Consider the following 11529-nt stretch of genomic DNA (forward strand, 5'->3'; position numbering starts at 1 on the left):
TTAGGATCAGCTAAGGAACACATGTAACAGTTTAGGACTGTCAAAGGCAGCAGGGTTTTAGGGTGAGGGGTTCAAAGAGTCATACTATTTTATGCAATTTTTTAAACTATCTGGGGATGTTTTCTATTGAGTTGGGTCTTGAGAGACTATGAACACCCAGAGGGGGCATCTTTAACTAATTTGCACTAAGGCTCCATATAGGCAGTTGGCAGCACTGTAAAATACACTTTTGAAACACCAAAGTCTGCACTCTTAAGTCCATGCACTGATCTGTTCCTTGTTTTTTGCTCACCGGTGCATTGTAGGGATCTTTTCTCATCAGCACATGTAGATCTCCTTCATTTCTGTAACAGTTGCCAGTAATCCTTAGAAATTTATCAAGTGTTTAACCAGTCTTATATTGCTGGTCACTTGAATGGTTTCTAGTTTTTAGCTTTTATAATACTTCCATAAATATGATTGGGAGGTCATATCTAACTTAGGTTTAAAAATCCCCACTCTATTATTTACTATGTAACCTGGAGCACATCTCCTGATCTCTTCACTTTCAGTTTACCTCTCTGTAAAATATGCAGAGAGACTTCATTCTGTTATTTTGAGGATTAAGTGAGATGATCCATATAAAGCATTTTTCAGCCCACCTTCACATAGTAAGCACTCAGTAAATGTCAACTCTTCTAATTGTTCATAATTCCCATGGGGTAAGTTTCTACTAGTGAGATTTCTGGGTCAAGGCATACGCAGTTTTCATGTTAATAGATACAAATTGCCCTCCAAAAAGGTGAACAAATTTAAGTTCTACTGATAGTGTTTGAGAGTAGCAATTTCTCTGAAATGGGAATCATCAACTTTTGACCTTTTCTCCTCTAAGAGTTTCAATATCTTACTGTTGTTTTGACTTACATCTCTTTAATGTAAATGAGATGGAACATTTTTGTTTCTTTTACTTGCTTACCCACTTTTCTATTGGGTCATTTTCCTTAGGTTTCTATGAGGCCATTGTAAAGAAATTGACTTCTCTGTCAATTTCATTTTCTTTAATTTTCTGTGTTTGGGGTCTCCTTTCGGCAGGCTGGAAAGTTGTAGTTTCTCTTAATTGTGGAGCCTGCCTCTTCTGGCTGAGGCTGGACCTTGTGAAGGTCTCCTGGTTGGGGGACTTGTGCCTGTGTTCTGGTGGATGGAGTTTGATCTTGCCTCTCTAAAGGGCAGGGTTGTGGCCAGTAGTGTGTTTTGGGATGCCTATGGGTTCGGTGTGGCTTTGGGCAGCCTGTCTGCTAATGTTCAGGGTTGTGCTCCTGTTTTGCTAAGGATTGGTATGGGGCATCCAACCCTGGACCTCACTGGCGTTTGGGTGGGGCTTGGTCTTAGTGTTGAGATGGAGGCCTTTGGGAGGGCTCCTATGTCCTATGGGGTCAGGAGTTCTCTAGTGAACTAGAGAACTAGTTCTCTAGTTCTCCAGGTCCAAAGTCCTGGAGTTGAGTCTCCCACCCCTGGAGTTCAGACCCAACCCCTGCCTATAGCATCAAGGCCACAGAGCATCGAAGACAGAATCCCTACACTAATGGTTAAATAACTTTTAACAGCCCAAGACCACTCGAAGAGATTCACACACAGAGAAGGAAAGGGGGAAAAGGAAGAAAAAGGAAAAAAAAGATAAAAAGAAGAGTCAAACGAGAAGAGAGCAATCAAGCCAATGATCAAACCCCCAAATGAAAATAGATGCTAAAAACTATTAATAGACTTGCAAAAATAATAAAGCTGAAAACAAAAGACAGGACATTGATTTCTATCATTTCTCACATAAAATTATCTGTTTGCCTTTGGTCCTATGATTTTATATGTGGTGATTTGGGGGAGTTCAATCATGATTTTTAGTTTTTCCAGTAGTAATGTACATCATTCTTTTGCTTAATAGTCTCTGGAATCTGCTTCCTGCTTAGAAAGTCTTCCCTAAACAAAATTCAGGAATAAATACATAAAATATACATTAAAATATACATAAATACATAAAAAATCAATCATACTTCTTTTACAGCTTCCATGGATTCACTGATTCTCTGTCCCAGCTAGCATTTATTTTGTTGTAAGAAGTAAGAATGGAAAAGGATTTTTTTTTTAACGGCTTGCTGGTTTTCCTCCAAGGCATTTGCTGAATTGTTTCTTTTTTCTTATGTATGAAATGCCACTCTTAAATTCCCGTGTGTATTTTGTGTCTCCTGCCTCTGTGTACTTTCCATTCTGTTTCTGAAGTACTTATCCTATACTCTCTTGTTTTAGTTTGAGTAACTTTAAAATTGGTTTTCATATGGTTGAGTCAGTGACCCATCTCTTCTCTTTTACTTCCAAAATTCATCGGCCTGTTTTATTTCCAACATATGTTTTATTACGAGCTAGAAACTGTTGTTACATTCCTCCCCCTCAAATCTTGATGGTATGCTATTTTGAGATTGCTTTAAATTTATAATTAATTTATGGGAGTTGCTGTTTTGAGTCATCCTATCTAAGAGTAATGTGTGTATTCCTATTGAGTTAAATCCTCTTTTGTGTCTTTCAGTAGAATTGGGAGATTTTGTTCACATCAACCCTGAACATTTCTCTTAAGGTTTATACCAAGGTAATGTATCTCTTTTTATTATTATTAAAAGTATGATCTTTTCTTCCTTTTATATAAAGGCATATATATACATATATATATATGTATATATGTACACACATGTATAATATTTAGAAAATTTACTGATTTTTGTATGTTAGTTGTGTAGACTGATGGTCCACTTATATTCCTAATGGGTTTTCAGCTCTTACTAAAAATCAAGAATGGATGTGGATACTGAATTACATTTCTTGGGGTGCTGACCTAGTAGTTGCTCTTTACTCTGTTAATGTGATCTCATATTAGTTTCTTACTACTGGCTATCTGCCTGCAATGCAGGAGAGCCAGGTTTGATTCCTGGGTTGGGAAGATCCCCTGGAGGAGGAAATGGCAATCCACTCAAGTATTCTTGCCTGGAAAATCCCATGGACAGAGGAGCCTAGTGGACTACAGTCCATGGTGTCGCAAGAGTCAGACACGACTTAGTGACTAAACCACTGGACTAGCCCGGCATTCAGGGAACCAACTCTTGGTCATGATGTATTATTTTAAAATTTACTGAAAATATTTTTTTGCTAATATTCTATTGAATATTTTAGAATGAATTTTTAAGATCAGAAAGAGACACGTGCACCCCAATGTTCATCGCAGCACTGTTTATAATAGCCAGGACATGGAAGCAACCTAGATGCCCAACAGCAGACGAATGGATAAGAAAGTTGTGGTACATATACACCATGGAATATTACTCAGTCATTAAAAAGAATTCATTTGAATCAGTTCTAATGAGATGGATGAAACTGGAGCCCATTATACAGAGTGAAGTAAGCCAGAAAGATAAAGACTAATACAGTATACTAACGCATATATATGGAATTTAGAAAGATGGTAACGATAACCCTATATGCAAAACAGAAAAAGAGACACAGATGTACAGAACAGACTTTTGGACTCTGTGGGAGAAGGTGAAGGTGGGATGTTTTGAGAGAACAGCATCAAAACATGTATATTATCAAGGGTGAAACAGATCACCAGCCTAGGTTGGATGCATGAGACAAGTGCTCGGGCCTGGTGTACTGGGAAGACCCAGAGGGATCTGGTGGGGAGGGAGGTGGGAGGGGGTATCGGGATGGGGAATACATGTAAATCCATGGCTGATTCATGTCAATGTATGGCAAAAACCACTACAATATTGTAAAGTAATTAGCCTACAACTAATAAAAATAAATGGAAAAAAATAAAAAATTAAAAAATAAAGTATTTTTCTACAGTTTTCTATTTTTTGTTCTAAATGTTCTTTGTATAAATATTGTGTAGAGCTGATAAAGTAAAAATTGGAAGGTTCTTTTTTTGCTTTTTTTTTTACTTTATTCTTTCCCTTATTTTTTTTATTGCTTGCTCTGAGTATTGCATTTTACATACATAACTGATCACTGGTTTTGGCATTTTTACAAGTTCAAGTGAAGTGCAAGAATCTAATTTTCCTCTGTCTCTTTACCATCCTCCATTTATAATTGTTTAAATATTTCCTGTATATACCTTGAGAAGCACATCAGATAATGTTATAATTTTTGCTCCAATCCTCAAACTTAATTTAGAAAAGTTGAACAAAGAAAGCTACATCTTTGCTTTTATCCATACCCTTTCTGTTGTATTCTTTTCTGTCTTGAAGTTCTATGATTCCTTCTTTTGTTGTGTTTTTCTGTTTCAAGGGCTCTCTGAACATTGTTTAGGGTAGGTGCTTATAATATTTCATTTCCTTTACCTAATAATATTTTCATTTTCCCTTCATTTCTGAAGTTCACTGAATATAGAATTAGAGAATAAATATATACCTAGATAACTATAAAATCATAGTTATTTTCTTTCAACACTTGGAAACTGCTATGTCACTCCTGGTCTTAATGGTTCCTGATGAGAAATCTGCTGTGATTTGAAGTATTTACACCCTATTGATAGGTATTATTTGTGTCTTGCTGCTACAAGAATTTTTCCTTTGTTTTTAGTTTTTAAGTTTGGTTATGACATGTACTGATAATGAATTTCTTTGGGTTTATCCTATATTGTGTTTGCTTAGCTTTTAAATATGTTTATGTCTTTTACTGAATCTGAGAGATTTTCAGTAATTATTTATTTGAATGCTTTTTCAGCCCCCTCATTTTCTCCTTTTCACTTGGGACTCAAAGGACACAAATGTTAGCACTTTCATTAGACTCCCATAGGCCTCTGAGGTTTTGGTTTGGTCATGGTTTTGGTTTTAGTTTCATTCACTCTATTTTCTCTTTGCTGTTTAGACTGAACAATTTTTACTGCATTAATTTCCAGATCATGAATTCTTTCCTCTATCCTCTCCATTTTGTTGTTGAGAGAAATAATGTAAAATTCCACTGAGTTTTAAAATTTTCGTTTATTGTATTTTTTAATTCTAAGATTTATATTTGGTTTTCATTTGTATCTTTATTACTTTGCTGAAACTTCTTCACATTTCCATTTGTTTCGAGCGTGTTTGTAACTGTTCCTTGAGGCATTTTTAAAATTAAGTAATTAGCCTCCAACTAATAAAAATAAATGAAAAATAAATAAATAAATAAAATTGAGAACTGCTTTAAAATGCTTGTCAAGAAGCAAATAATAAAATGAAAGTAGAAATGAATAAAAGTGAAAGCAGAAACAATAAGAAAAGGCAATAAAATGAGCTGATGGCTTTGAAAAGAGTCAATAAAATTGAAATACTTAAAAAGATAATATACCATAATCAATATCAGGAATGACATAGGTACTACAATTATAGACCTTGAATCTTTTAAAAAGGCAGTAAGAGAATACTATAAACAATTTAATTTCATAAATTCAATAACTCAGAAGAAATGGACCAATTCCTTGAAAACTGCAACCTACTACTACTTAGCAAAGGTAAAGTAGATAACTTGAGTAGCACTGTACCTATAAAGGAAATAGAGTTTCTAATTAGAAAGCCCCCAAAAAGGAAATATGCTATCCCATACAGTATAACTTGTAAGAATTACCAAACATGTTTTAAAGTTAACACCAGTTTTACACAATCTCTTCCAGCAAAATAAGGTGAAAACATTTCTGAACCCAGTATTCCCTCAAGAATTACCACAAATACAGTACAAAAAATACACTCATCTATCACAATATCCCATGACTTTGATGTAAAATTTCTCAACAGAATGCTAACAAATTGAACCCAGCAGTGTGGTTTTTTTTTTTCATTTATTTTTATTAGTTGTAGGCTAATTACTTTACAATATTGTAGTGGTTTTTGCCATACATTGACATGAATCAGCCATGGATTTCCATGTATTCCCCATCCCGATTCCCCCCTCCCACCTCCCTCTCCACCAGATCCCTCTGGGTCTTCCCAGTGCACCAGGTCCGAGCACTTGTCTCATGCATCCAACCTGGGCTGGTGATCTATTTCACCCTAGATAATATACATGTTTTGATGCTGTTCTCTCAAAACATCCCACCCTCGCCTTCTCCCACAAAGTCCAAAAGTCTGTTCTATACATCTGTGTCTCTTTTTCTGTTTTGCATATAGGGTTATCGTTACCATCTTTCTAAAGTCCATATATATGTGTTAGTATACTGTAATGGTCCTTATCTTTCTGGCTTACTTCACTCTGTATAATGGGCTCCAGTTTCATCCATCTCATTAGAACTGATTCAAATGAATTCTTTTTAATGGCTGAGTAATATTCCATGGTGTATATGTACCACAGCTTCCTCATCCATTCGTCTGCTGATGGGCATCTAGGTTGCTTCCGTGTCCTGGCTATTATAAACAGTGCTGCGATGAACATTGGGGTGCACGTGTCTCTTTCTGATCTGGTTTCCTCGGTGTGTATGCCCAGAAGTGGGATTGCTGGGTCATATGGCAGTTCTATTTCCAGTTTTTTAAGAAATCTCCACACTGTTTTCCATAGTGGCTGTACTAGTTTGCATTCCCACCAACAGTGTAAGAGGGTTCCCTTTTCTCCACACCCTCTCCAGCATTTATTGCTTGTAGACTTTTGGATAGCAGCCATCCTGACTGGCGTGAGATGGTACCTCATTGTGGTTTTGATTTGCATTTCTCTGATAATGAGTGATGTTGAGCATCTTTTCATGTGTTTGTTAGCCATCTGTATGTCTTCCTTGGAGAAATGTCTGTTTAGTTCTTTGGCCCATTTTTTGATTGGGTCATTTATTTTTCTGGAGTTGAGCTACAGGAGTTGCTTGTATATTTTTGAGATTAATCCTTTGTCTGTTCTTCATTTGCTATTATTTGTCGGAGAGTGTTTTGCCTATGTTCTCCTCTAGGAGTTTTATAGTTTCTGGTCTTACATTTAGATCTTTACTCCATTTTGAGTTTATTTTTGTGTATGGTGTTAGAAAGTGTTCTAGTTTCATTCTTTTACAGGTGGTTGACCAGTTTTCCCAGCACCACTTGTTAAACAGGTTGTCTTTTTTCCATTGTATATCCTTGCCTCCTTTGTCGAAGATAAGGTGACCATAGGTTCGTGGATTTATCTCTGGGCTTTCTATTCTGTTCTATTGATCTATATTTCTGTCTTTGTGCCAGTACCATACTGTCTTGATGACTGTGGCTTTGTAGTAGAGCCTGAAGTCAGGCAGGTTGATTCCTCCAGTTCCATTCTTCTTTCTCAAGATTACTTTGGCTATTCGAGGGTTTTTGTATTTCCATACAAATTGTGAAATTATTTGTTCTAATTCTGTGAAAATACCGTTGGTAGCTTGATAGAGATTGCATTAAATCTATAGATTGCTTTGGGTAGTATAGCCATTTTGACAATATTGATTCTTCCAATCCATGAACACGGTATATTTCTCCATCTGTTTGTGTCCTCTTTGATTTCTTTCATCAGTGATTTATAGTTTTCTATGTATAAGTCTTTTGTTTCTTTAGGTAGATATACTCCTAAGTATTTTATTCTTTTTGTTGCAATGGTGAATGGTATTGTTTCCTTAATTTCTCTTTCTGTTTTCTCATTGTTAGTGTATAAGAATCCAAGAGATTTCTGTGTGTTAATTTTATATCCTGCAACTTTACTATATTCGTTGATTAGCTCTAGTAATTTTCTGGTAGAGTCTTTAGTTTTTTAAAATGATATACCACTACCAAATGTGATTATTTCTGCTATGTGAGATTGGATCGATGTTTGAAAATCAATTACCTTAAGCTACCATATGAATAAGTTAAGAAAAAATATATATGATTTATCAATCAATGAGGAAAAGCATTGAATTGGACAAAATCTAACAAACATATTATGAAAACTCTCATCAATCTAGTAATAGAGGGAAATTCTTCAACTTAATGAAAAGCACCTACAAACTTACCTACAACTAACATCATAATTAAAGGAAAGACAATGCTTTCCCCCTAAGACTGTGATCGAGACAAGGATGTCTCTTCTTAGCACTATTATTCTGACTACCTGGCAACATGACATTGGAAGTCCTAACTGCTGTAATAAGACCGTAAAAATGAAACAAAAGGCTTACAGGTTGAAAAGGAAGGAAAAAACTCCTTATTTTCTGATAATATTCTTTACATAAAAAATACTAATGAATCTACAAAATCCTCATAAAATTTCACCACATATGAATTCATCAGGTCATAAAATCATCATAAAATTATTAACTTAAATTCTACTTATTAAAAATGAATATGTAGAAACATATTTAAAGCATGATGCCATTCTAATTTTCCAAAAAAATGAAAAAACTAGCTATCAGTTCAGTTCAGTTCAGCTCAGTTCAGTCGCTCAGTCATGTCTGACTCTTTGCGACACCATGAATCACAGCACGCCAGGCCTCACTGTCCATCACCAACTCCTGGAGTTTACTCAAACTCATGTGCATACAGTCGGTGATGCCATCCAGCCATCTCATCCTCTGTCGTCCCCTTCTCCTCCTGCCCCCAAGGCCTCCCAGCATCAGGGTCTTTTCCAGTGAATCAACTCTTCGCATGAGGTGGCCAAAGTATTAGAGCTTCAGTTTCAGCATCAGTCTTTCCAATGAACACCCAGGAATTATCTCCTTCAGGATGGACTGGTTGGATCTCCTTGCAGTCCAAGGGACTCTCAAGAGTCTTCTCCAACACCACAGTTCAAAAGGATCAATTTTTCGGCACTCAGCTTTCTTCACAGTCCAACTCTCACATCCATACATGACCACTGGAAAAACCATAGCCTTGACCAGGTGGACCTTTGTTGGCAAAACAATGTCTCTGCTTTTTAATATGCTGTCTAGGTTGGTCATAACTTTACTTCCAAGGAGTAAGCGTCTTTTAATTTCATGGCTGCAGTCACCATCTGCAGTGATTTTGGAGCCCAAAAAAATGAAGTCTGTCCCTGTTTCCACTGTCTCCCCATCTATTTCCCATGAGGTGATGGGACCAGATGTCATGATCTTAGTTTTCTGAATGTTGAGCTTTAAGCCAACTTTTTCACTCTCCTCTTTCACTTTCATCAAGAGGCTTTTTAGTTCTTCTTCACTTTCTGCCATAAGGGTGGTGTCATCTGCATATCTGAGGTTATTGATATTTCTCCCAGAAATCTTGATTCCAGCTTGGGCTTCTTCCAGCCCAGTGTTTCTCATGATGTACTCTGCATAGAAGTTAAATAAGCAGGGTGACAACATACAGCCTTGACATACTCCTTTTCCTATTTGGAACCAGTGTGTTGTTCCATGTCCAGTTCTAACTGTTGCTTCCTGACCTGCATACAGGTTTCTCAAGAGGCAGGTCAGATGGTCTGGTATTCCCAGCTCCTTCAGAATTTTCCACAGTTTGTTGTGATCCACACAGTCGAAAGCTTTGGCATAGTCAATAAAGCAGAAATAGATGTTTTCCTGGAACTCTCTTGCTTTTTTGATGATCCAGAGGATATTGCCAATTTGATCTCTGGTTCCTCTGCCTTTTCCAAAACCAGCTTGAACATCTGGAAGTTCTTGGTTCAAGTATTGCTGAAGCCTGGGTAGGAGAACTTTGAGCATTACTTTACCAGCGTGTGAGATGAGTGAAATTGTGCAGTAGTTTGAGCATTCTTTGGCATTGCCTTTCTTAGGGATTGAAATGAAAACTGACCTTTTCCAGTCCTGTGCCCACTGCTGAGTTTTCCAAATTTGCTGGCATATTAAGTGCAGCACTTTCACAGCATCATCTTTCAGGATTTGAAATAGCTCCACTGGAATTCCATCACTTCCACTAGCTTTGTTCATAGTGATGCTTTCTAAGGCCCACTTGACTTCACATTCCAGGATGTCTGGCTCTAGGTGAGTGATCACACCATTGTGATTATCTGGGTCATGAAGATCTTTTATGTACAGTTCTTCTGTGTATTCTTGCCACCTCTTCTTATTATCTTCTACTTCTGTTAGGTCCCTACCATTTCTGTCCTTTATCGAGCTCATTTTTGCATGAAATATTCCCTTGGTATCTCTAATTTTCTTGAAGAGATCTCTAGTCTTTCCCATTCTGTCGTTCTCCTCTATTTCTTTGCATTGATCACTGAGGAAGGCTTTCTTATCTCTCCTGGCTATTCTTTGGAACTCTGCATTCAAATGGGAATATCTTTCCTTTTCTCCTTTGCTTTTCATTTCTCTTCTTTTCACAGCTATTTGTAAGGCCTCCTCAGACAACCATTTTGCCTTTTTGCATTTCTTTTCCATGGGGATGGTCTTGATCCCTGTCTCCTGTACAATGTCACGAACCTCCGTCCATAGTTCATCAGACTCTCTGTCTATCAGATCTAGCCCCTTAAATCTATTTCTCACTTCCACTGTATAATCATAAGGGATTTGATTTAGGTCATACCTGAATGGTCTAGTGGTTATCCCTACTTTCTTCAATTTAAGTCTGAATTTGGCAATAAGGAGTTCATAATCTGAGCCACAGTCAGCTCCCAGTCTTGTTTTTGCTGACTGTATAGAGCTTCTCCATCTTTGTCTGCAAAGAATATAATCAATCTGATTTCGGTGTTGGCCATCTGGTGGTGTCCATTTGTAGAGTGTTCTCTTGTGTTGTTGGAAGAGGGTGTTTGCTATGACCAGTGCATTCTCTTAGCAAAATTCTATTGGCCTTTGCCTTGCTTCATTCCATAATCCAAGGCCAAATTTGCCTGTTACTCCAGGTGTTTCTTGACTTCCTACTTTTGCATTCCAGTCCCCTATAATGAAAAGAACATCTTTTTTGGGTTTTAGTTCTAAAAGGTCTTGTAGGTCTTTATCGACCTGTTCAACTTTGGCTTCTTCAGCATTACTGGTCGTGGCATAGGCTTGGATTACTGTGATATTGAATGGTTTGCCTTGGAAACGAACAGAGATCACTCTGTCATTTTTGAGATTGTATCCAAGTACTGCATTTCGGACTCTTTTGTTGACTATGATGGCCACTCCATTTCTTCTAAGGGATTCCTGCCCACAGTAGTAGATATAATGGTCATCTGAGTTAAATTCACCCATTCTAGTCCATTTTAGTGCGCTGATTCCTAGAATGTCAACATTCACTCTTGCCATCTCCTTGTTTGACTACTTCCAATTTGCCTTGATTCATGGACCTAACATTACAGGTTCCTATGCAATATTGCTCTTGACAGCATCAGATCTTGCTTCTATCACCAGTCCCATCCACAACTGGGTATTGTTTTTGTTTTGGCTCCATCCCTTCATTCTTTCTGGAGTTATTTCTCCACTGATCTCCAGTAACATATTGGGCACCTACCAACCTGGGGAGTTTCTCTTTCAGTATCCTATCATTTTGCCATCTCATACTGTTCATGGGCTTCTCAAGGCAAGAATACTGAAGTGGTTTGCCATTCCCTTCTCCAGTGGACCACATTCTGTCAGACTTCTCCACCATGACCTGACCGTCTTGGGTGGCCCCACATGGCATGGTTTAGTTTCAT

This window comes from Odocoileus virginianus, chromosome 16 (assembly GCF_023699985.2).
Source record: "Odocoileus virginianus isolate 20LAN1187 ecotype Illinois chromosome 16, Ovbor_1.2, whole genome shotgun sequence".
NCBI classification, from domain to species: domain Eukaryota; kingdom Metazoa; phylum Chordata; class Mammalia; order Artiodactyla; family Cervidae; genus Odocoileus; species Odocoileus virginianus.